At 47.2% G+C, this 24,896-nt stretch overlaps 1 protein-coding gene, 19 non-coding genes and 2 pseudogenes across 20 annotated transcripts in view; all 22 read right to left on the bottom strand.

Annotated features, from left to right (window-relative positions):
- The window catches only part of LOC142889628 (NLR family CARD domain-containing protein 3-like), a 391,584-nt gene that overhangs the window by 98,147 nt on the left and 268,541 nt on the right, over positions 1-24,896 (bottom strand). The gene's annotated exons all lie outside the window — the stretch shown is intronic.
- LOC142889742 (U2 spliceosomal RNA) lies at positions 130-320 on the bottom strand. Its single transcript, XR_012926933.1, has one exon. It is a non-coding gene; the product is annotated as a U2 spliceosomal RNA (small nuclear RNA).
- Positions 1,113-1,276, bottom strand: LOC142889805 (U1 spliceosomal RNA). Its single transcript, XR_012926985.1, has one exon. It is a non-coding gene; the product is annotated as a U1 spliceosomal RNA (small nuclear RNA).
- LOC142889743 (U2 spliceosomal RNA) lies at positions 2,007-2,197 on the bottom strand. The gene has a single exon (XR_012926934.1). It is a non-coding gene; the product is annotated as a U2 spliceosomal RNA (small nuclear RNA).
- Positions 2,990-3,153, bottom strand: LOC142889806 (U1 spliceosomal RNA). Its single transcript, XR_012926986.1, has one exon. It is a non-coding gene; the product is annotated as a U1 spliceosomal RNA (small nuclear RNA).
- LOC142889745 (U2 spliceosomal RNA) lies at positions 3,884-4,074 on the bottom strand. Its single transcript, XR_012926935.1, has one exon. It is a non-coding gene; the product is annotated as a U2 spliceosomal RNA (small nuclear RNA).
- On the bottom strand, positions 4,867-5,030 carry LOC142889807 (U1 spliceosomal RNA). The gene has a single exon (XR_012926987.1). It is a non-coding gene; the product is annotated as a U1 spliceosomal RNA (small nuclear RNA).
- LOC142889746 (U2 spliceosomal RNA) lies at positions 5,761-5,951 on the bottom strand. Its single transcript, XR_012926936.1, has one exon. It is a non-coding gene; the product is annotated as a U2 spliceosomal RNA (small nuclear RNA).
- LOC142889808 (U1 spliceosomal RNA) lies at positions 6,744-6,907 on the bottom strand. The gene has a single exon (XR_012926988.1). It is a non-coding gene; the product is annotated as a U1 spliceosomal RNA (small nuclear RNA).
- Positions 7,638-7,828, bottom strand: LOC142889747 (U2 spliceosomal RNA). The gene has a single exon (XR_012926937.1). It is a non-coding gene; the product is annotated as a U2 spliceosomal RNA (small nuclear RNA).
- LOC142889690 (U1 spliceosomal RNA) lies at positions 8,621-8,784 on the bottom strand. Its single transcript, XR_012926883.1, has one exon. It is a non-coding gene; the product is annotated as a U1 spliceosomal RNA (small nuclear RNA).
- LOC142889748 (U2 spliceosomal RNA) lies at positions 9,515-9,705 on the bottom strand. Its single transcript, XR_012926938.1, has one exon. It is a non-coding gene; the product is annotated as a U2 spliceosomal RNA (small nuclear RNA).
- Positions 10,498-10,661, bottom strand: LOC142889809 (U1 spliceosomal RNA). The gene has a single exon (XR_012926989.1). It is a non-coding gene; the product is annotated as a U1 spliceosomal RNA (small nuclear RNA).
- Positions 11,392-11,582, bottom strand: LOC142889710 (U2 spliceosomal RNA). The gene has a single exon (XR_012926903.1). It is a non-coding gene; the product is annotated as a U2 spliceosomal RNA (small nuclear RNA).
- On the bottom strand, positions 12,375-12,538 carry LOC142889810 (U1 spliceosomal RNA). The gene has a single exon (XR_012926990.1). It is a non-coding gene; the product is annotated as a U1 spliceosomal RNA (small nuclear RNA).
- Positions 13,269-13,447, bottom strand: LOC142889779 (U2 spliceosomal RNA; annotated as a pseudogene).
- LOC142889811 (U1 spliceosomal RNA) lies at positions 19,665-19,828 on the bottom strand. The gene has a single exon (XR_012926991.1). It is a non-coding gene; the product is annotated as a U1 spliceosomal RNA (small nuclear RNA).
- On the bottom strand, positions 20,559-20,749 carry LOC142889749 (U2 spliceosomal RNA). Its single transcript, XR_012926939.1, has one exon. It is a non-coding gene; the product is annotated as a U2 spliceosomal RNA (small nuclear RNA).
- LOC142889813 (U1 spliceosomal RNA) lies at positions 21,542-21,705 on the bottom strand. The gene has a single exon (XR_012926993.1). It is a non-coding gene; the product is annotated as a U1 spliceosomal RNA (small nuclear RNA).
- On the bottom strand, positions 22,436-22,626 carry LOC142889750 (U2 spliceosomal RNA). Its single transcript, XR_012926940.1, has one exon. It is a non-coding gene; the product is annotated as a U2 spliceosomal RNA (small nuclear RNA).
- On the bottom strand, positions 23,419-23,582 carry LOC142889814 (U1 spliceosomal RNA). The gene has a single exon (XR_012926994.1). It is a non-coding gene; the product is annotated as a U1 spliceosomal RNA (small nuclear RNA).
- LOC142889780 (U2 spliceosomal RNA) lies at positions 24,313-24,491 on the bottom strand (annotated as a pseudogene).

The raw sequence follows: 24,896 nt of genomic DNA on the forward strand, positions 1-24,896 counted from the left end.
TACTCTACCCATTGTGGGAATTGCGCACGGAAAGGCAACCCCGCATGTGCTATTACAGAAGCGCTCCAAACCGCCGATCAAATCTGACCTCAACCCCATCTAGTTGAGCTTGATTTTAGACAACGTAAGGAGGAGTGCACCGTTCCTGGAGATACTGCCATACCGGGTCGATGCGTGGAGTGGACGGAGCAAGCCCCTATTCCATCTCCCTGGTCCAAAAATCAATTTAATATATGGTCCCCGGGTAGGGGACGTATCAGATATTAAACTGATAAGAACAGATACTACACTTGATCTTAGCCAAAAGGCCGAGAAGCGATACCACGTCACTGGCGAGCACAGGGAGTCATTCCGCTCACAGCCACCCTCGCTCACGGCGCATCGCGGCAGCATTTACTTGGCCTCAACAACAACAAGGTGCTAAAAGTGTGGATGAACCTTCCATGGACAGTGAGCAGCAGAAGCCGCACACAAGTTGGCCAACCTAATGCAAGTGGATGTAGCTTAAAGTTAGTTCTGGCCACGTGAGCACGTCCTGACCGATCCACAATGGCTTCCAACACCAAGTTTCCGTTCAAACTTCCTGCTACGTCTGGCAAGGAAATTGTCAGTCCGTGCAATCTTAACCCGCCACAAAACAAATTCAAATGATTAATGACGCTACTAGGACCAAAGGAAACACTGACCAATATCTATCTTGACACTCATGCACATCTCTCACACTCTGGAATGGAATGTCTTGGTCTCAGTCTTAATCTTGTTTGTCCATGTTTCAACAACTAATACCTAAATCAGTGTCAATTGTTTAACTGTCACCAAATCTTTTCTGGTTCCACCAGTGATTGGACACTGAAACTCAGGGAACAGAGAATGGGGAGAGAAAGTGGACACAAACGCAAGAGCTTTGTGTACAATCGAAACGGAGCCACGGAAACTTGGCCAGCAGCCTGATGAACGCAGCCAAGTGAGAAGCTGAACTTCAGTCAGAAAGCCTCTCAAGACAACATGTCATGATTCAAGAAGCCATCTGATCACGGGCATCGCGCACGCTGGACAGACAGCATTTCTTACTGGCGTACGAGAGAACGTACTCTTGCTCTTCAACATCTGATCAGGGGAGAGCGCGAACGCAGTCCCCCACTACCAGAAATTATGCAGTCGAGATTCCCACATTTGGGGAATTCGCAGGGGTCAGCACAACCGGAGTGCAATGGTCGCGCCTCGCCCTGGGTGAACCACCTTCTTGATCATGGTGTCTCCCCTGCCAGGTAAGTATGAGTTGCCCATGGCTGACATGACCACGTCTTCCACAGTCATTGCGCGCTGGCTCACGGTGCTCGCCACGTGTTCACAGCCAAAGGCATGTCAGAAAGAAAAGCAATAGTTGATATTTGGTTGAATGAGAAAGAAATCTGTCCCAACCTCATGTCTCCCAAATAACAGATTTGTACGTGAGCAATCCTTTTTCCACAGTTCACTGCTGCATGACCACAACAAAAGGGAATTTGGAAAACCACTCATTTCATCCCATTTACCTCCAAAAGAATCAACAACTAAACCACCAGAGAAAATGTGGCAAAAAGAGCTCCATTTGAAATCTGTGATGTGCGATTCCAGTGGGAAATTCAGAGAAAAGAAGAACATTCTGAATCGTCAAGGGGAAAAACAAAACAAATGACCACTGAACTAATTCATCGAGGAGTAGAAAACGCAACGCTAAAGCACTAGCTGCAATGCATACAGCGGGACGGCACCAAAGAAAAGGCAGCAGACTGCTTGATGCCGGACCAACAGCTGACAGGTCGCAGTGCAACGCCCTCTGCTGTTTACTACGGAGATGTGCTCTAAGTCAGAGGACTGCAGGGGACGTGAAATCATACTCTACCCATTGTGGGAATTGCGCACGGAAAGGCAACCCCGCATGTGCTATTACAGAAGCGCTCCAAACCGCCGATCAAATCTGACCTCAACCCCATCTAGTTGAGCTTGATTTTAGACAACGTAAGGAGGAGTGCACCGTTCCTGGAGATACTGCCATACCGGGTCGATGCGTGGAGTGGACGGAGCAAGCCCCTATTCCATCTCCCTGGTCCAAAAATCAATTTAATATATGGTCCCCGGGTAGGGGACGTATCAGATATTAAACTGATAAGAACAGATACTACACTTGATCTTAGCCAAAAGGCCGAGAAGCGATACCACGTCACTGGCGAGCACAGGGAGTCATTCCGCTCACAGCCACCCTCGCTCACGGCGCATCGCGGCAGCATTTACTTGGCCTCAACAACAACAAGGTGCTAAAAGTGTGGATGAACCTTCCATGGACAGTGAGCAGCAGAAGCCGCACACAAGTTGGCCAACCTAATGCAAGTGGATGCAGCTTAAAGTTAGTTCTGGCCACGTGAGCACGTCCTGACCGATCCACAATGGCTTCCAACACCAAGTTTCCGTTCAAACTTCCTGCTACGTCTGGCAAGGAAATTGTCAGTCCGTGCAATCTTAACCCGCCACAAAACAAATTCAAATGATTAATGACGCTATTAGGACCAAAGGAAACACTGACCAATATCTATCTTGACACTCATGCACATCTCTCACACTCTGGAATGGAATGTCTTGGTCTCAGTCTTAATCTTGTTTGTCCATGTTTCAACAACTAATACCTAAATCAGTGTCAATTGTTTAACTGTCACCAAATCTTTTCTGGTTCCACCAGTGATTGGACACTGAAACTCAGGGAACAGAGAATGGGGAGAGAAAGTGGACACAAACGCAAGAGCTTTGTGTACAATCGAAACGGAGCCACGGAAACTTGGCCAGCAGCCTGATGAACGCAGCCAAGTGAGAAGCTGAACTTCAGTCAGAAAGCCTCTCAAGACAACATGTCATGATTCAAGAAGCCATCTGATCACGGGCATCGCGCACGCTGGACAGACAGCATTTCTTACTGGCGTACGAGAGAACGTACTCTTGCTCTTCAACATCTGATCAGGGGAGAGCGCGAACGCAGTCCCCCACTACCAGAAATTATGCAGTCGAGATTCCCACATTTGGGGAATTCGCAGGGGTCAGCACAACCGGAGTGCAATGGTCGCGCCTCGCCCTGGGTGAACCACCTTCTTGATCATGGTGTCTCCCCTGCCAGGTAAGTATGAGTTGTCCATGGCTGACATGACCACGTCTTCCACAGTCATTGCGCGCTGGCTCACGGTGCTCGCCATGTGTTCACAGCCAAAGGCATGTCAGAAAGAAAAGCAATAGTTGATATTTGGTTGAATGAGAAAGAAATCTGTCCCAACCTCATGTCTCCCAAATAACAGATTTGTACGTGAGCAATCCTTTTTCCACAGTTCACTGCTGCATGACCACAACAAAAGGGAATTTGGAAAACCACTCATTTCATCCCATTTACCTCCAAAAGAATCAACAACTAAACCACCAGAGAAAATGTGGCAAAAAGAGCTCCATTTGAAATCTGTGATGTGCGATTCCAGTGGGAAATTCAGAGAAAAGAAGAACATTCTGAATCGTCAAGGGGAAAAACAAAACAAATGACCACTGAACTAATTCATTGAGGAGTAGAAAACGCAACGCTAAAGCACTAGCTGCAATGCATACAGCGGGACGGCGCCAAAGAAAAGGCAGCAGACTGCTTGATGCCGGACCAACAGCTGACAGGTCGCAGTGCAACGCCCTCTGCTGTTTACTACGGAGATGTGCTCTAAGTCAGAGGACTGCAGGGGACGTGAAATCATACTCTACCCATTGTGGGAATTGCGCACGGAAAGGCAACCCCGCATGTGCTATTACAGAAGCGCTCCAAACCGCCGATCAAATCTGACCTCAACCCCATCTAGTTGAGCTTGATTTTAGACAACATAAGGAGGAGTGCACCGTTCCTGGAGATACTGCCATACCGGGTCGATGCGTGGAGTGGACGGAGCAAGCCCCTATTCCATCTCCCTGGTCCAAAAATCAATTTAATATATGGTCCCCGGGTAGGGGACGTATCAGATATTAAACTGATAAGAACAGATACTACACTTGATCTTAGCCAAAAGGCCGAGAAGCGATACCACGTCACTGGCGAGCACAGGGAGTCATTCCGCTCACAGCCACCCTCGCTCACGGCGCATCGCGGCAGCATTTACTTGGCCTCAACAACAACAAGGTGCTAAAAGTGTGGATGAACCTTCCATGGACAGTGAGCAGCAGAAGCCGCACACAAGTTGGCCAACCTAATGCAAGTGGATGCAGCTTAAAGTTAGTTCTGGCCACGTGAGCACGTCCTGACCGATCCACAATGGCTTCCAACACCAAGTTTCCGTTCAAACTTCCTGCTACGTCTGGCAAGGAAATTGTCAGTCCGTGCAATCTTAACCCGCCACAAAACAAATTCAAATGATTAATGACGCTACTAGGACCAAAGGAAACACTGACCAATATCTATCTTGACACTCATGCACATCTCTCACACTCTGGAATGGAATGTCTTGGTCTCAGTCTTAATCTTGTTTGTCCATGTTTCAACAACTAATACCTAAATCAGTGTCAATTGTTTAACTGTCACCAAATCTTTTCTGGTTCCACCAGTGATTGGACACTGAAACTCAGGGAACAGAGAATGGGGAGAGAAAGTGGACACAAACGCAAGAGCTTTGTGTACAATCGAAACGGAGCCACGGAAACTTGGCCAGCAGCCTGATGAACGCAGCCAAGTGAGAAGCTGAACTTCAGTCAGAAAGCCTCTCAAGACAACATGTCATGATTCAAGAAGCCATCTGATCACGGGCATCGCGCACGCTGGACAGACAGCATTTCTTACTGGCGTACGAGAGAACGTACTCTTGCTCTTCAACATCTGATCAGGGGAGAGCGCGAACGCAGTCCCCCACTACCAGAAATTATGCAGTCGAGATTCCCACATTTGGGGAATTCGCAGGGGTCAGCACAACCGGAGTGCAATGGTCGCGCCTCGCCCTGGGTGAACCACCTTCTTGATCATGGTGTCTCCCCTGCCAGGTAAGTATGAGTTGCCCATGGCTGACATGACCACGTCTTCCACAGTCATTGCGCGCTGGCTCACGGTGCTCGCCACGTGTTCACAGCCAAAGGCATGTCAGAAAGAAAAGCAATAGTTGATATTTGGTTGAATGAGAAAGAAATCTGTCCCAACCTCATGTCTCCCAAATAACAGATTTGTACGTGAGCAATCCTTTTTCCACAGTTCACTGCTGCATGACCACAACAAAAGGGAATTTGGAAAACCACTCATTTCATCCCATTTACCTCCAAAAGAATCAACAACTAAACCACCAGAGAAAATGTGGCAAAAAGAGCTCCATTTGAAATCTGTGATGTGCGATTCCAGTGGGAAATTCAGAGAAAAGAAGAACATTCTGAATCGTCAAGGGGAAAAACAAAACAAATGACCACTGAACTAATTCATCGAGGAGTAGAAAACGCAACGCTAAAGCACTAGCTGCAATGCATACAGCGGGACGGCACCAAAGAAAAGGCAGCAGACTGCTTGATGCCGGACCAACAGCTGACAGGTCGCAGTGCAACGCCCTCTGCTGTTTACTACGGAGATGTGCTCTAAGTCAGAGGACTGCAGGGGACGTGAAATCATACTCTACCCATTGTGGGAATTGCGCACGGAAAGGCAACCCCGCATGTGCTATTACAGAAGCGCTCCAAACCGCCGATCAAATCTGACCTCAACCCCATCTAGTTGAGCTTGATTTTAGACAACGTAAGGAGGAGTGCACCGTTCCTGGAGATACTGCCATACCGGGTCGATGCGTGGAGTGGACGGAGCAAGCCCCTATTCCATCTCCCTGGTCCAAAAATCAATTTAATATATGGTCCCCGGGTAGGGGACGTATCAGATATTAAACTGATAAGAACAGATACTACACTTGATCTTAGCCAAAAGGCCGAGAAGCGATACCACGTCACTGGCGAGCACAGGGAGTCATTCCGCTCACAGCCACCCTCGCTCACGGCGCATCGCGGCAGCATTTACTTGGCCTCAACAACAACAAGGTGCTAAAAGTGTGGATGAACCTTCCATGGACAGTGAGCAGCAGAAGCCGCACACAAGTTGGCCAACCTAATGCAAGTGGATGCAGCTTAAAGTTAGTTCTGGCCACGTGAGCACGTCCTGACCGATCCACAATGGCTTCCAACACCAACTTTCCGTTCAAACTTCCTGCTACGTCTGGCAAGGAAATTGTCAGTCCGTGCAATCTTAACCCGCCACAAAACAAATTCAAATGATTAATGACGCTACTAGGACCAAAGGAAACACTGACCAATATCTATCTTGACACTCATGCACATCTCTCACACTCTGGAATGGAATGTCTTGGTCTCAGTCTTAATCTTGTTTGTCCATGTTTCAACAACTAATACCTAAATCAGTGTCAATTGTTTAACTGTCACCAAATCTTTTCTGGTTCCACCAGTGATTGGACACTGAAACTCAGGGAACAGAGAATGGGGAGAGAAAGTGGACACAAACGCAAGAGCTTTGTGTACAATCGAAACGGAGCCACGGAAACTTGGCCAGCAGCCTGATGAACGCAGCCAAGTGAGAAGCTGAACTTCAGTCAGAAAGCCTCTCAAGACAACATGTCATGATTCAAGAAGCCATCTGATCACGGGCATCGCGCACGCTGGACAGACAGCATTTCTTACTGGCGTACGAGAGAACGTACTCTTGCTTTTCAACATCTGATCAGGGGAGAGCGCGAACGCAGTCCCCCACTACCAGAAATTATGCAGTCGAGATTCCCACATTTGGGGAATTCGCAGGGGTCAGCACAACCGGAGTGCAATGGTCGCGCCTCGCCCTGGGTGAACCACCTTCTTGATCATGGTGTCTCCCCTGCCAGGTAAGTATGAGTTGTCCATGGCTGACATGACCACGTCTTCCACAGTCATTGCGCGCTGGCTCACGGTGCTCGCCACGTGTTCACAGCCAAAGGCATGTCAGAAAGAAAAGCAATAGTTGATATTTGGTTGAATGAGAAAGAAATCTGTCCCAACCTCATGTCTCCCAAATAACAGATTTGTACGTGAGCAATCCTTTTTCCACAGTTCACTGCTGCATGACCACAACAAAAGGGAATTTGGAAAACCACTCATTTCATCCCATTTACCTCCAAAAGAATCAACAACTAAACCACCAGAGAAAATGTGGCAAAAAGAGCTCCATTTGAAATCTGTGATGTGCGATTCCAGTGGGAAATTCAGAGAAAAGAAGAACATTCTGAATCGTCAAGGGGAAAAACAAAACAAATGACCACTGAACTAATTCATTGAGGAGTAGAAAACGCAACGCTAAAGCACTAGCTGCAATGCATACAGCGGGACGGCGCCAAAGAAAAGGCAGCAGACTGCTTGATGCCGGACCAACAGCTGACAGGTCGCAGTGCAACGCCCTCTGCTGTTTACTACGGAGATGTGCTCTAAGTCAGAGGACTGCAGGGGACGTGAAATCATACTCTACCCATTGTGGGAATTGCGCACGGAAAGGCAACCCCGCATGTGCTATTACAGAAGCGCTCCAAACCGCCGATCAAATCTGACCTCAACCCCATCTAGTTGAGCTTGATTTTAGACAACATAAGGAGGAGTGCACCGTTCCTGGAGATACTGCCATACCGGGTCGATGCGTGGAGTGGACGGAGCAAGCCCCTATTCCATCTCCCTGGTCCAAAAATCAATTTAATATATGGTCCCCGGGTAGGGGACGTATCAGATATTAAACTGATAAGAACAGATACTACACTTGATCTTAGCCAAAAGGCCGAGAAGCGATACCACGTCACTGGCGAGCACAGGGAGTCATTCCGCTCACAGCCACCCTCGCTCACGGCGCATCGCGGCAGCATTTACTTGGCCTCAACAACAACAAGGTGCTAAAAGTGTGGATGAACCTTCCATGGACAGTGAGCAGCAGAAGCCGCACACAAGTTGGCCAACCTAATGCAAGTGGATGCAGCTTAAAGTTAGTTCTGGCCACGTGAGCACGTCCTGACCGATCCACAATGGCTTCCAACACCAACTTTCCGTTCAAACTTCCTGCTACGTCTGGCAAGGAAATTGTCAGTCCGTGCAATCTTAACCCGCCACAAAACAAATTCAAATGATTAATGACGCTACTAGGACCAAAGGAAACACTGACCAATATCTATCTTGACACTCATGCACATCTCTCACACTCTGGAATGGAATGTCTTGGTCTCAGTCTTAATCTTGTTTGTCCATGTTTCAACAACTAATACCTAAATCAGTGTCAATTGTTTAACTGTCACCAAATCTTTTCTGGTTCCACCAGTGATTGGACACTGAAACTCAGGGAACAGAGAATGGGGAGAGAAAGTGGACACAAACGCAAGAGCTTTGTGTACAATCGAAACGGAGCCACGGAAACTTGGCCAGCAGCCTGATGAACGCAGCCAAGTGAGAAGCTGAACTTCAGTCAGAAAGCCTCTCAAGACAACATGTCATGATTCAAGAAGCCATCTGATCACGGGCATCGCGCACGCTGGACAGACAGCATTTCTTACTGGCGTACGAGAGAACGTACTCTTGCTTTTCAACATCTGATCAGGGGAGAGCGCGAACGCAGTCCCCCACTACCAGAAATTATGCAGTCGAGATTCCCACATTTGGGGAATTCGCAGGGATCAGCACAACCGGAGTGCAATGGTCGCGCCTCGCCCTGGGTGAACCACCTTCTTGATCATGGTGTCTCCCCTGCCAGGTAAGTATGAGTTGTCCATGGCTGACATGACCACGTCTTCCACAGTCATTGCGCGCTGGCTCACGGTGCTCGCCACGTGTTCACAGCCAAAGGCATGTCAGAAAGAAAAGCAATAGTTGATATTTGGTTGAATGAGAAAGAAATCTGTCCCAACCTCATGTCTCCCAAATAACAGATTTGTACGTGAGCAATCCTTTTTCCACAGTTCACTGCTGCATGACCACAACAAAAGGGAATTTGGAAAACCACTCATTTCATCCCATTTACCTCCAAAAGAATCAACAACTAAACCACCAGAGAAAATGTGGCAAAAAGAGCTCCATTTGAAATCTGTGATGTGCGATTCCAGTGGGAAATTCAGAGAAAAGAAGAACATTCTGAATCGTCAAGGGGAAAAACAAAACAAATGACCACTGAACTAATTCATCGAGGAGTAGAAAACGCAACGCTAAAGCACTAGCTGCAATGCATACAGCGGGACGGCACCAAAGAAAAGGCAGCAGACTGCTTGATGCCGGACCAACAGCTGACAGGTCGCAGTGCAACGCCCTCTGCTGTTTACTACGGAGATGTGCTCTAAGTCAGAGGACTGCAGGGGACGTGAAAACATACTCTACCCATTGTGGGAATTGCGCACGGAAAGGCAACCCCGCATGTGCTATTACAGAAGCGCTCCAAACCGCCGATCAAATCTGACCTCAACCCCATCTAGTTGAGCTTGATTTTAGACAACGTAAGGAGGAGTGCACCGTTCCTGGAGATACTGCCATACCGGGTCGATGCGTGGAGTGGACGGAGCAAGCCCCTATTCCATCTCCCTGGTCCAAAAATCAATTTAATATATGGTCCCCGGGTAGGGGACGTATCAGATATTAAACTGATAAGAACAGATACTACACTTGATCTTAGCCAAAAGGCCGAGAAGCGATACCACGTCACTGGCGAGCACAGGGAGTCATTCCGCTCACAGCCACCCTCGCTCACGGCGCATCGCGGCAGCATTTACTTGGCCTCAACAACAACAAGGTGCTAAAAGTGTGGATGAACCTTCCATGGACAGTGAGCAGCAGAAGCCGCACACAAGTTGGCCAACCTAATGCAAGTGGATGCAGCTTAAAGTTAGTTCTGGCCACGTGAGCACGTCCTGACCGATCCACAATGGCTTCCAACACCAAGTTTCCGTTCAAACTTCCTGCTACGTCTGGCAAGGAAATTGTCAGTCCGTGCAATCTTAACCCGCCACAAAACAAATTCAAATGATTAATGACGCTACTAGGACCAAAGGAAACACTGACCAATATCTATCTTGACACTCATGCACATCTCTCACACTCTGGAATGGAATGTCTTGGTCTCAGTCTTAATCTTGTTTGTCCATGTTTCAACAACTAATACCTAAATCAGTGTCAATTGTTTAACTGTCACCAAATCTTTTCTGGTTCCACCAGTGATTGGACACTGAAACTCAGGGAACAGAGAATGGGGAGAGAAAGTGGACACAAACGCAAGAGCTTTGTGTACAATCGAAACGGAGCCACGGAAACTTGGCCAGCAGCCTGATGAACGCAGCCAAGTGAGAAGCTGAACTTCAGTCAGAAAGCCTCTCAAGACAACATGTCATGATTCAAGAAGCCATCTGATCACGGGCATCGCGCACGCTGGACAGACAGCATTTCTTACTGGCGTACGAGAGAACGTACTCTTGCTTTTCAACATCTGATCAGGGGAGAGCGCGAACGCAGTCCCCCACTACCAGAAATTATGCAGTCGAGATTCCCACATTTGGGGAATTCGCAGGGGTCAGCACAACCGGAGTGCAATGGTCGCGCCTCGCCCTGGGTGAACCACCTTCTTGATCATGGTGTCTCCCCTGCCAGGTAAGTATGAGTTGTCCATGGCTGACATGACCACGTCTTCCACAGTCATTGCGCGCTGGCTCACGGTGCTCGCCACGTGTTCACAGCCAAAGGCATGTCAGAAAGAAAAGCAATAGTTGATATTTGGTTGAATGAGAAAGAAATCTGTCCCAACCTCATGTCTCCCAAATAACAGATTTGTACGTGAGCAATCCTTTTTCCACAGTTCACTGCTGCATGACCACAACAAAAGGGAATTTGGAAAACCACTCATTTCATCCCATTTACCTCCAAAAGAATCAACAACTAAACCACCAGAGAAAATGTGGCAAAAAGAGCTCCATTTGAAATCTGTGATGTGCGATTCCAGTGGGAAATTCAGAGAAAAGAAGAACATTCTGAATCGTCAAGGGGAAAAACAAAACAAATGACCACTGAACTAATTCATCGAGGAGTAGAAAACGCAACGCTAAAGCACTAGCTGCAATGCATACAGCGGGACGGCACCAAAGAAAAGGCAGCAGACTGCTTGATGCCGGACCAACAGCTGACAGGTCGCAGTGCAACGCCCTCTGCTGTTTACTACGGAGATGTGCTCTAAGTCAGAGGACTGCAGGGGACGTGAAATCATACTCTACCCATTGTGGGAATTGCGCACGGAAAGGCAACCCCGCATGTGCTATTACAGAAGCGCTCCAAACCGCCGATCAAATCTGACCTCAACCCCATCTAGTTGAGCTTGATTTTAGACAACGTAAGGAGGAGTGCACCGTTCCTGGAGATACTGCCATACCAGGTCGATGCGTGGAGTGGACGGAGCAAGCCCCTATTCCATCTCCCTGGTCCAAAAATCAATTTAATATATGGTCCCCGGGTAGGGGACGTATCAGATATTAAACTGATAAGAACAGATACTACACTTGATCTTAGCCAAAAGGCCGAGAAGCGATACCACGTCACTGGCGAGCACAGGGAGTCATTCCGCTCACAGCCACCCTCGCTCACGGCGCATCGCGGCAGCATTTACTTGGCCTCAACAACAACAAGGTGCTAAAAGTGTGGATGAACCTTCCATGGACAGTGAGCAGCAGAAGCCGCACACAAGTTGGCCAACCTAATGCAAGTGGATGCAGCTTAAAGTTAGTTCTGGCCATGTGAGCACGTCCTGACCGATCCACAATGGCTTCCAACACCAAGTTTCCGTTCAAACTTCCTGCTACGTCTGGCAAGGAAATTGTCAGTCCGTGCAATCTTAACCCGCCACAAAACAAATTCAAATGATTAATGACGCTACTAGGACCAAAGGAAACACTGACCAATATCTATCTTGACACTCATGCACATCTCTCACACTCTGGAATGGAATGTCTTGGTCTCAGTCTTAATCTTGTTTGTCCATGTTTCAACAACTAATACCTAAATCAGTGTCAATTGTTTAACTGTCACCAAATCTTTTCTGGTTCCACCAGTGATTGGACACTGAAACTCAGGGAACAGAGAATGGGGAGAGAAAGTGGACACAAACGCAAGAGCTTTGTGTACAATCGAAACGGAGCCACGGAAACTTGGCCAGCAGCCTGATGAACGCAGCCAAGTGAGAAGCTGAACTTCAGTCAGAAAGCCTCTCAAGACAACATGTCATGATTCAAGAAGCCATCTGATCACGGGCATCGCGCACGCTGGACAGACAGCATTTCTTACTGGCGTACGAGAGAACGTACTCTTGCTTTTCAACATCTGATCAGGGGAGAGCGCGAACGCAGTCCCCCACTACCAGAAATTATGCAGTCGAGATTCCCACATTTGGGGAATTCGCAGGGGTCAGCACAACCGGAGTGCAATGGTCGCGCCTCGCCCTGGGTGAACCACCTTCTTGATCATGGTGTCTCCCCTGCCAGGTAAGTATGAGTTGTCCATGGCTGACATGACCACGTCTTCCACAGTCATTGCGCGCTGGCTCACGGTGCTCGCCACGTGTTCACAGCCAAAGGCATGTCAGAAAGAAAAGCAATAGTTGATATTTGGTTGAATGAGAAAGAAATCTGTCCCAACCTCATGTCTCCCAAATAACAGATTTGTACGTGAGCAATCCTTTTTCCACAGTTCACTGCTGCATGACCACAACAAAAGGGAATTTGGAAAACCACTCATTTCATCCCATTTACCTCCAAAAGAATCAACAACTAAACCACCAGAGAAAATGTGGCAAAAAGAGCTCCATTTGAAATCTGTGATGTGCGATTCCAGTGGGAAATTCAGAGAAAAGAAGAACATTCTGAATCGTCAAGGGGAAAAACAAAACAAATGACCACTGAACTAATTCATCGAGGAGTAGAAAACGCAACGCTAAAGCACTAGCTGCAATGCATACAGCGGGACGGCACCAAAGAAAAGGCAGCAGACTGCTTGATGCCGGACCAACAGCTGACAGGTCGCAGTGCAACGCCCTCTGCTGTTTACTACGGAGATGTGCTCTAAGTCAGAGGACTGCAGGGGACGTGAAATCATACTCTACCCATTGTGGGAATTGCGCACGGAAAGGCAACCCCGCATGTGCTATTACAGAAGCGCTCCAAACCGCCGATCAAATCTGACCTCAACCCCATCTAGTTGAGCTTGATTTTAGACAACGTAAGGAGGAGTGCACCGTTCCTGGAGATACTGCCATACCGGGTCGATGCGTGGAGTGGACGGAGCAAGCCCCTATTCCATCTCCCTGGTCCAAAAATCAATTTAATATATGGTCCCCGGGTAGGGGACGTATCAGATATTAAACTGATAAGAACAGATTTTTTTTTTCTTTCGAAAAAAGTTTATTGACACTCATTCAGTTAATTATGTTACATGATTCTTTTTTACATTTGCATTAATGTGTTTCCACAGACACAATACACATAAATAATAAGACAAATATTTTCTGTAAAAAACATGATTAAAACAAGAGATATGAACAGGAGTGCACAATTTTAAAAGGGGCTCAATGTCTTTGTCTCTTTTGTGCAGGAACGCAATGAGTCCTTACCAAAATTATTCCATTCTGCTCCCCCAAACATTTGTTCGTTCAGGACCTTGTCGTGGTGCTCAGAGGAGATCCTCGCCCTTTTGCTCCTTCCCTCCTGCCTCACCCGGAGAGCCAGGCCGTTGCTGCTTTGACCTTTATGTGTGTGGTTCCAGGTCCTTCCTCCGAATGGGCCCAGAGGCGATTCTTCTTTGTGGTTGTGTCCTAGGGCCCGCCGCCTGCATAGCCATCTGGATCACAACCACGGGGGGGATCTGCATGTGCTTCCTTACCAGCAAGTTTCTGGAGGTCCATATGGCGTCTTTGATGGCGGCTAGGGTGAGCCACTGCTCTGCAAAGTCCCTTGCTGGCATCTTCTGGGGGCTCACCCCATATAGCACTAGTTGTGCTGTAAGGACCTCCCTTGCTGGTAAGTACGGGAATTTCAAGGACCTGGCTGTTGCCCACTGGTCTACAGCAGCACTGCACTCCCAGAAGAGATGCCTCACTGACTCGGGCGCGCCACAACCAGGTCGGGGGCAAGTCGCTGATGGTGACATGCCCCGGGAGTGCAAGACGGACCTGACCGGGAGGATCTCGTGAGCCACCATCCATGACAGGTCTCGGAGTCTGTTTGGGAGAGCAGGATGGTTCACGTTGCGCCAAACTGTTGAGGGCTCGCTGAGTGCGAGCCCGCGCACTGGACTCACTGGTTCTCGCTCCTGCACAATAGAAACAAGAGAGCGGTGGCTTGTTAAAACATGCAACTCCTCCTTTTCCAAATTAAAATACTTTAAAAACGTCTGGATCAAAGCATATGTTAAAGGCAGATTAAAAGACACCGGTACTTTCAGGTCTGTGGGTAACAATTTCAGTTTTCTGAGGTAGGACCCCATCCAGAAACGTGTCATTGCAGCCGTCCTGGGGTTTCTGGATGGGGTTGTTGCTATTTTGATGTGCGAGGCCGTATAGGTGCTTCCTAAAAATAGGTAAAGGTCTGGCACTGCTTTTCCTCCTTTCTCCTTTGGCCTTTTCATGAAGTCTCTTCTTAGTCTTCCCCACTTAGATCCCCACAGGAAGTAGAAAATGGCTCGCTCCAGGATTAAAAGCACACGTCTTGGTGGGATAAAAACAGAACTGATCAGTAAAAGCAAGGGTAAAATCACTGCTTTGATGATTAAAACTTTTCCTTCAAGGGTCAGTCCTCTAAGTCCCCAGTACCCTAGTCTTTGTCTAACTTTCCCTGTGACGTCATCCCAGTTTGTGTCCCCTCCCCCTTCCTTATCAAATTTGATTCCCAATATTTTCTGGTTAGTCTGGGTCGTAGTCAGGGGGAGTCCCGTTGTCTCGTTTGCTGTCCATGGTCCATAAAATTGGGCTTGGGTCTTGTCTCTGTTCAATTTTGACCCAGAGGCCTGTCCGAAAAAGTCAGTCAAGTCCAGTGTCCTGTTCACGGATAAAAGGTCAGTGCATAAAATGTTAATGTCGTCCATGTATAAAACACACTTGGTCACCAGTCCCCCACTCCCCGGGACTCCCACCCCATTGATTCGTTGGTCCCTTCTCAAGATCTGTGCCAGTGGTTCTATACAGGTAATGTAGAGGAGGGCAGATAAAGGACACCCCTGACGGACACCGCAGTTGATGTTGACTGCTTTTGTCAAAAGCCCGTTAACAATGAATTTGCTGGAGATGCCCCGGTACAGCAATCCCACCCAAGCTACAAACCTTTCTGGGAACCCCATTTTTTCCAGTACCCGGAAGAGGTACTGATGCGAGACCCGATCAAAGGCTTTCTCAAAGTCTAAATTTAGTACTACTAGCCGGATGTTTCTGTCTCTCGCGTAACAGATGGTGTCTCTGATCAGTACGAGGCTGTCAGTGATCTTCCTCCCCGGAACGGCACAGGCTTGATCCGGGTGAATCACTTCTTCTAAAAACATGGACATCCGTGTGGCTAAAAGTTTGCTAAAAAGTTTGCAGTCAAAGTTTAAAAGCGTGATCGGTCTCCAATTCTTCAAGTCAGTCTTCTCTTTTTTTTTGTAAAGAAGAGTCACTATCCCTATTCTAAAACTGTCGGGAAGTCGGTCAAGGTGTTCAAAATCCATAAAAACAGTCATCAAATCAGGTGCTAAAATGTCCCAAAAGGTCAAATAAAACTCTAAGGGAAGTCCGTCTTGTCCAGGGGACTTCCCTTTTTTAAAACCAGACAAACATTTATTTAATTCTAAAAAAGTAAAATCTTGGGATAAAAGCACGCTGTTGCTTACTGTTTTATCAATGAATTTTAGAACTTCTGTCATGGTGTCAGTTTTAACAGGTTTTTCTGAGTACAGGTTTGAATAAAATGTCTCAATTGTCTCTTTTATTTCATCCATTGTTTCTGTTGTGCACCCATTTTCTTTCTTCAGTTTTGCAATGCCTCCCCCTTTATTTATAATTTTCCTAAAGAAATACCGTGTGCACTTTTCACCCTCTTCTATTTCCCGTTCCCTGCTCCTTAAAATGACACCTTTGCTGTGGATTTCTGATAGGGCCGACATCTCTTTCTTGACTTGTTTAATTTCTTCGTTGAAGTCCATACCATGTTGGTTAAGGTTAAAATAGCATTGAAGTCTTTTCTGCAGTCCCATCATGCGTCTGTGTTCCCTATTCTTTTTTTCCCTACCTGCCTGCCTAAAGAAAGTCTTTGTCTTTTCCTTCACCATTTCCCACCAGTGTGCATGTGTTTCGTAAAAGTCTTGGAGGGTCTGCCACTCTTTGTACTGCTCCCTGAACTGCCTAACTAAGTCCCTATCTAATAAAAGGGAGCAGTTGAGTTTCCACAGACCACTTCCTGAAGTCACACCTGAAGAGAGTGACAGAGTGCAAGACACCATGAGGTGATCAGAGAAGAAAACAGGGGTCAATCTAGCATCGGTGGGCGGGCAGTCCCGTGTAAAAACATAATCTATGCGAGAGGCTCTGGTACTGTCACCACTGAACCAGGTGAAGCCCTCCTCTCTGGGATGCATGGTTTTAAAACAGTCTAGAAGTTTAAAATCCCTGCAAATGCCCTGTAATAAAACTGATGTCTTGTCTATTTTAAAATCTTCTCCTGCTCTTCTTCTATCCGTCTTGTTTAAAATGCAATTAAAATCACCTGCTACAACTAAAGGTGCCCTGCCTAGCATGTGGGACTGCAAGTTTTCTAAAAGGTCATACCTGTCATTTTTGTCATTAAAGCCATAAATATTGAGAAGGTTAAAATCCCGCCCCATAAAATTTAGATGTGCTAAAAGTGCCCGACCATCTCTCACCACTGTGCTACCCTTCACCAGAACCTGAGGGTTTTTTATTAAAATGGCTACTCCGTCATTTTTATTTTCGTTTGATCCACTCCATAGAGACGTTTGTGGCCACATATCTTCCCATGTTCTATATTGTTTTAAAAAGGGTAGGCCACATTCCTGTATTAAAAACACATCTGATTCATGGGAAAATAAAAAGGATAAAACACTCTGGGCTCTGACTCTCGACTTCACACTTCTCACATTTATGGTAGAGAAGGTGAGTGTCATAAGAATGGTTAAAAACAACAGGTGTGACATTCTTTTAAAAACCTATAAGGATATCAAAAAAAGGCTGTAAAACATTTAGGCAGTTTCTTGTGAACATAACTCTTCCCTCATCTCAACAGGTGAAGAGTGAAGGTTTTGAGCTCTGTTCCCCCTTTGTGCTTTGGGATCAAACCTCTGCTGCATGGTTGCGTCAAGATCTGAACCTCTAGGGGTTGATCGCAGAGCAATTGTTAAAAAAGAGACTTCATTTGGTGAACTGGAGGGGAAGACTCTGGGCTCATCCAAGGACGAATTTTCTGATGGGGCCACAAGTCTTCCTCTCTTCTCCATCATAATAGGAGAATCAAATGACAATTCAGATAAAGGTCTCTTAGTTTGCTGAGCATTGGGGAGGGAGGCATCCTCGCTATTTTCCTGAAGTTGGCTTTCTATTTCAGCTCCGCCTTCTGCCTGCATTTCCCCATCTATTGATGGGGGTGTGGCAGGCCCCTCCCCTTCTCCCGCCTCACCTGACTCCTCTCCTCCAACCACAGAATTTGGCGGGAGATTTGAAATTTCTTGCCCAGCTTCTTCACATTGCTCTGTAAATGCTTCCGTTTTCCTTCTTTCAGTTTGCTTTGCGGCTTTGAGTTTGTTGGCAAAAGACTTGGGGCAATCTCTGAAGAGGTGGCTTGTTTCTCCACAAAGATTGCACCTTCTGCCATTGGTACATTCCTCAAAGGTGTGCCCAATTTCTCGACATTTTCGGCAAACAATCTGCTGGCATGCTTCTGCCAGGTGCCCTTGCTCACCACACTTGCGGCAGAGCTTGGGCTGTCCCTGGTAATGAATGTAGCCCCTGTTTTCACCTAAAACTATCATGGATGGGAGATGTTTCAAGCCCTGATAGCCTTGAGGGTCCTGCCATTGTTGAATGGGGACCCTCCAGGCACAGTTCCATATGCCATCTTCATCTCTCACCTTGGTAGCTTGGCCTTTAACAGTGCAATATCTTCCCAGCCACCAACTAATGTCATCTGCATTTACTGTCTCATTGAACATCCTAACAATGACTGTTTTCAAAGCATTGTCAGTCAGTTTCTCAACATTGAAAGCAGAAAACTGGGTTTTCACTTCCTCAAATCTCTTCCAAAACTCACAAAGCAAAACAGCAGAACGAAAGCTTACGTCAAAACCTTTGTTAAAAGGCAAAGTCAAAACACAGTTTAAGTCATCTGGGCTGAAGTTCAAAGTTTTTTGAATGAGCCTCCTGGAGAAGTCCAACCTGGACATCCCCAGGAGTTTTGCATCCTTTTCTAAAAAGCTGAAACGAACACTGTGGTGCCTCCGCATGCCGGCATGGCTGGCCGACATGGTGGAGGCACTACGCACTAGAACTGAAGAGCTAAAAACAATGCTAAAAAGGACAATAAATAGACACCTAAAACAGGATGTAAAAAAAAAAAACAAAAAAAAAAAACTGGCAACTTACCTGGCAAAACAAGGAAACAGAGTCCCCTGAGCAAATGAATTCCTGTTTGTGAAAGATGTCCAACTATTAAAAAGAAGGAATGCTTTGCACAAGGAATGAAAAAAAGAATATCCTCCCAAGCTCTGATAACAAAAAGGATGCCACAGCAGGCAAACACTGCTACCAAAAATAGGAGGCGACCGCTGTCTTAGCCAAAAGGCCGAGAAGCGATACCACGTCACTGGCGAGCACAGGGAGTCATTCCGCTCACAGCCACCCTCGCTCACGGCGCATCGCGGCAGCATTTACTTGGCCTCAACAACAACAAGGTGCTAAAAGTGTGGATGAACCTTCCATGGACAGTGAGCAGCAGAAGCCGCACACAAGTTGGCCAACCTAATGCAAGTGGATGCAGCTTAAAGTTAGTTCTGGCCACGTGAGCACGTCCTGACCGATCCACAATGGCTTCCAACACCAAGTTTCCGTTCAAACTTCCTGCTACGTCTGGCAAGGAAATTGTCAGTCCGTGCAATCTTAACCCGCCACAAAACAAATTCAAATGATTAATGACGCTACTAGGACCAAAGGAAACACTGACCAATATCTATCTTGACACTCATGCACATCTCTCACACTCTGGAATGGAATGTCTTGGTCTCAGTCTTAATCTTGTTTGTCCATGTTTCAACAACTAATACCTAAATCAGTGTCAATTGTTTAACTGTCACCAAATCTTTTCTGGTTCCACCAGTGATTGGACACTGAAACTCAGGGAACAGAGAATGGGGAGAGAAAGTGGACACAAACGCAAGAGCTTTGTGTACAATCGAAACGGAGCCACGGAAACTTGGCCAGCAGCCTGATGAACGCAGCCAAGTGAGAAGCTGAACTTCAGTCAGAAAGCCTCTCAAGACAACATGTCATGATTCAAGAAGCCATCTGATCACGGGCATCGCGCACGCTGGACAGACAGCATTTCTTACTGGCGTACGAGAGAACGTACTCTTGCTCTTCAACATCTGATCAGGGGAGAGCGCGAACGCAGTCCCCCACTACCAGAAATTATGCAGTCGAGATTCCCACATTTGGGGAATTCGCAGGGGTCAGCACAACCGGAGTGCAATGGTCGCGCCTCGCCCTGGGTGAACCACCTTCTTGATCATGGTGTCTCCCCTGCCAGGTAAGTATGAGTTGCCCATGGCTGACATGACCACGTCTTCCACAGTCATTGCGCGCTGGCTCACGGTGCTCGCCACGTGTTCACAGCCAAAGGCATGTCAGAAAGAAAAGCAATAGTTGATATTTGGTTGAATGAGAAAGAAATCTGTCCCAACCTCATGTCTCCCAAATAACAGATTTGTACGTGAGCAATCCTTTTTCCACAGTTCACTGCTGCATGACCACAACAAAAGGGAATTTGGAAAACCACTCATTTCATCCCATTTACCTCCAAAAGAATCAACAACTAAACCACCAGAGAAAATGTGGCAAAAAGAGCTCCATTTGAAATCTGTGATGTGCGATTCCAGTGGGAAATTCAGAGAAAAGAAGAACATTCTGAATCGTCAAGGGGAAAAACAAAACAAATGACCACTGAACTAATTCATCGAGGAGTAGAAAACGCAACGCTAAAGCACTAGCTGCAATGCATACAGCGGGACGGCACCAAAGAAAAGGCAGCAGACTGCTTGATGCCGGACCAACAGCTGACAGGTCGCAGTGCAACGCCCTCTGCTGTTTACTACGGAGATGTGCTCTAAGTCAGAGGACTGCAGGGGACGTGAAATCATACTCTACCCATTGTGGGAATTGCGCACGGAAAGGCAACCCCGCATGTGCTATTACAGAAGCGCTCCAAACCGCCGATCAAATCTGACCTCAACCCCATCTAGTTGAGCTTGATTTTAGACAACGTAAGGAGGAGTGCACCGTTCCTGGAGATACTGCCATACCGGGTCGATGCGTGGAGTGGACGGAGCAAGCCCCTATTCCATCTCCCTGGTCCAAAAATCAATTTAATATATGGTCCCCGGGTAGGGGACGTATCAGATATTAAACTGATAAGAACAGATACTACACTTGATCTTAGCCAAAAGGCCGAGAAGCGATACCACGTCACTGGCGAGCACAGGGAGTCATTCCGCTCACAGCCACCCTCGCTCACGGCGCATCGCGGCAGCATTTACTTGGCCTCAACAACAACAAGGTGCTAAAAGTGTGGATGAACCTTCCATGGACAGTGAGCAGCAGAAGCCGCACACAAGTTGGCCAACCTAATGCAAGTGGATGCAGCTTAAAGTTAGTTCTGGCCACGTGAGCACGTCCTGACCGATCCACAATGGCTTCCAACACCAACTTTCCGTTCAAACTTCCTGCTACGTCTGGCAAGGAAATTGTCAGTCCGTGCAATCTTAACCCGCCACAAAACAAATTCAAATGATTAATGACGCTACTAGGACCAAAGGAAACACTGACCAATATCTATCTTGACACTCATGCACATCTCTCACACTCTGGAATGGAATGTCTTGGTCTCAGTCTTAATCTTGTTTGTCCATGTTTCAACAACTAATACCTAAATCAGTGTCAATTGTTTAACTGTCACCAAATCTTTTCTGGTTCCACCAGTGATTGGACACTGAAACTCAGGGAACAGAGAATGGGGAGAGAAAGTGGACACAAACGCAAGAGCTTTGTGTACAATCGAAACGGAGCCACGGAAACTTGGCCAGCAGCCTGATGAACGCAGCCAAGTGAGAAGCTGAACTTCAGTCAGAAAGCCTCTCAAGACAACATGTCATGATTCAAGAAGCCATCTGATCACGGGCATCGCGCACGCTGGACAGACAGCATTTCTTACTGGCGTACGAGAGAACGTACTCTTGCTTTTCAACATCTGATCAGGGGAGAGCGCGAACGCAGTCCCCCACTACCAGAAATTATGCAGTCGAGATTCCCACATTTGGGGAATTCGCAGGGGTCAGCACAACCGGAGTGCAATGGTCGCGCCTCGCCCTGGGTGAACCACCTTCTTGATCATGGTGTCTCCCCTGCCAGGTAAGTATGAGTTGTCCATGGCTGACATGACCACGTCTTCCACAGTCATTGCGCGCTGGCTCACGGTGCTCGCCACGTGTTCACAGCCAAAGGCATGTCAGAAAGAAAAGCAATAGTTGATATTTGGTTGAATGAGAAAGAAATCTGTCCCAACCTCATGTCTCCCAAATAACAGATTTGTACGTGAGCAATCCTTTTTCCACAGTTCACTGCTGCATGACCACAACAAAAGGGAATTTGGAAAACCACTCATTTCATCCCATTTACCTCCAAAAGAATCAACAACTAAACCACCAGAGAAAATGTGGCAAAAAGAGCTCCATTTGAAATCTGTGATGTGCGATTCCAGTGGGAAATTCAGAGAAAAGAAGAACATTCTGAATCGTCAAGGGGAAAAACAAAACAAATGACCACTGAACTAATTCATTGAGGAGTAGAAAACGCAACGCTAAAGCACTAGCTGCAATGCATACAGCGGGACGGCGCCAAAGAAAAGGCAGCAGACTGCTTGATGCCGGACCAACAGCTGACAGGTCGCAGTGCAACGCCCTCTGCTGTTTACTACGGAGATGTGCTCTAAGTCAGAGGACTGCAGGGGACGTGAAATCATACTCTACCCATTGTGGGAATTGCGCACGGAAAGGCAACCCCGCATGTGCTATTACAGAAGCGCTCCAAACCGCCGATCAAATCTGACCTCAACCCCATCTAGTTGAGCTTGATTTTAGACAACATAAGGAGGAGTGCACCGTTCCTGGAGATACTGCCATACCGGGTCGATGCGTGGAGTGGACGGAGCAAGCCCCTATTCCATCTCCCTGGTCCAAAAATCAATTTAATATATGGTCCCCGGGTAGGGGACGTATCAGATATTAAACTGATAAGAACAGATACTACACTTGATCTTAGCCAAAAGGCCGAGAAGCGATACCACGTCACTGGCGAGCACAGGGAGTCATTCCGCTCACAGCCACCCTCGCTCACGGCGCATCGCGGCAGCATTTACTTGGCCTCAACAACAACAAGGTGCTAAAAGTGTGGATGAACCTTCCATGGACAGTGAGCAGCAGAAGCCGCACACAAGTTGGCCAACCTAATGCAAGTGGATGCAGCTTAAAGTTAGTTCTGGCCACGTGAGCACGTCCTGACCGATCCACAATGGCTTCCAACACCAACTTTCCGTTCAAACTTCCTGCTACGTCTGGCAAGGAAATTGTCAGTCCGTGCAATCTTAACCCGCCACAAAACAAATTCAAATGATTAATGACGCTACTAGGACCAAAGGAAACACTGACCAATATCTATCTTGACACTCATGCACATCTCTCACACTCTGGAATGGAATGTCTTGGTCTCAGTCTTAATCTTGTTTGTCCATGTTTCAACAACTAATACCTAAATCAGTGTCAATTGTTTAACTGTCACCAAATCTTTTCTGGTTCCATCAGTGATTGGACACTGAAACTCAGGGAACAGAGAATGGGGAGAGAAAGTGGACACAAACGCAAGAGCTTTGTGTACAATCGAAACGGAGCCACGGAAACTTGGCCAGCAGCCTGATGAACGCAGCCAAGTGAGAAGCTGAACTTCAGTCAGAAAGCCTCTCAAGACAACATGTCATGATTCAAGAAGCCATCTGATCACGGGCATCGCGCACGCTGGACAGACAGCATTTCTTACTGGCGTACGAGAGAACGTACTCTTGCTTTTCAACATCTGATCAGGGGAGAGCGCGAACGCAGTCCCCCACTACCAGAAATTATGCAGTCGAGATTCCCACATTTGGGGAATTCGCAGGGGTCAGCACAACCGGAGTGCAATGGTCGCGCCTCGCCCTGGGTGAACCACCTTCTTGATCATGGTGTCTCCCCTGCCAGGTAAGTATGAGTTGTCCATGGCTGACATGACCACGTCTTCCACAGTCATTGCGCGCTGGCTCACGGTGCTCGCCACGTGTTCACAGCCAAAGGCATGTCAGAAAGAAAAGCAATAGTTGATATTTGGTTGAATGAGAAAGAAATCTGTCCCAACCTCATGTCTCCCAAATAACAGATTTGTACGTGAGCAATCCTTTTTCCACAGTTCACTGCTGCATGACCACAACAAAAGGGAATTTGGAAAACCACTCATTTCATCCCATTTACCTCCAAAAGAATCAACAACTAAACCACCAGAGAAAATGTGGCAAAAAGAGCTCCATTTGAAATCTGTGATGTGCGATTCCAGTGGGAAATTCAGAGAAAAGAAGAACATTCTGAATCGTCAAGGGGAAAAACAAAACAAATGACCACTGAACTAATTCATCGAGGAGTAGAAAACGCAACGCTAAAGCACTAGCTGCAATGCATACAGCGGGACGGCACCAAAGAAAAGGCAGCAGACTGCTTGATGCCGGACCAACAGCTGACAGGTCGCAGTGCAACGCCCTCTGCTGTTTACTACGGAGATGTGCTCTAAGTCAGAGGACTGCAGGGGACGTGAAATCATACTCTACCCATTGTGGGAATTGCGCACGGAAAGGCAACCCCGCATGTGCTATTACAGAAGCGCTCCAAACCGCCGATCAAATCTGACCTCAACCCCATCTAGTTGAGCTTGATTTTAGACAACGTAAGGAGGAGTGCACCGTTCCTGGAGATACTGCCATACCGGGTCGATGCGTGGAGTGGACGGAGCAAGCCCCTATTCCATCTCCCTGGTCCAAAAATCAATTTAATATATGGTCCCCGGGTAGGGGACGTATCAGATATTAAACTGATAAGAACAGATTTTTTTTTTCTTTCGAAAAAAGTTTATTGACACTCATTCAGTTAATTATGTTACATGATTTTTTACATTTGCATTAATGTGTTTCCACAGACACAATACACATAAATAATAAGACAAATATTTTCTGTAAAAACCATGATTAAAACAAGAGATATGAACAGGAGCGCACAATTTTAAAACGGGCTCAATGTCTTTGTCTCTTTTGTGCAGGAACGCAATGAGTCCTTACCAAAATTATTCCATTCTGCTCCCCCAAACATTTGTTCGCTCAGGACCTTGTCGTGGTGCTCAGAGGAGATCCTCGCCCTTTTGCTCCTTCCCTCCTGCCTCACCCGGAGAGCCAGGCCGTTGCTGCTTTGACCTTTTTGTGTGTGGTTCCAGGTCCTTCCTCCGAATGGGCCCAGAGGCGATTCTTCTTTGTGGTTGTGTC

Source organism: Nelusetta ayraudi, unplaced genomic scaffold (assembly GCF_046127955.1).
Source record: "Nelusetta ayraudi isolate G7.1 ecotype Tasmania unplaced genomic scaffold, CSIRO-AGI_Nayr_v1 ptg000023l, whole genome shotgun sequence".
Classification (NCBI taxonomy): Eukaryota; Metazoa; Chordata; class Actinopteri; order Tetraodontiformes; family Monacanthidae; genus Nelusetta; species Nelusetta ayraudi.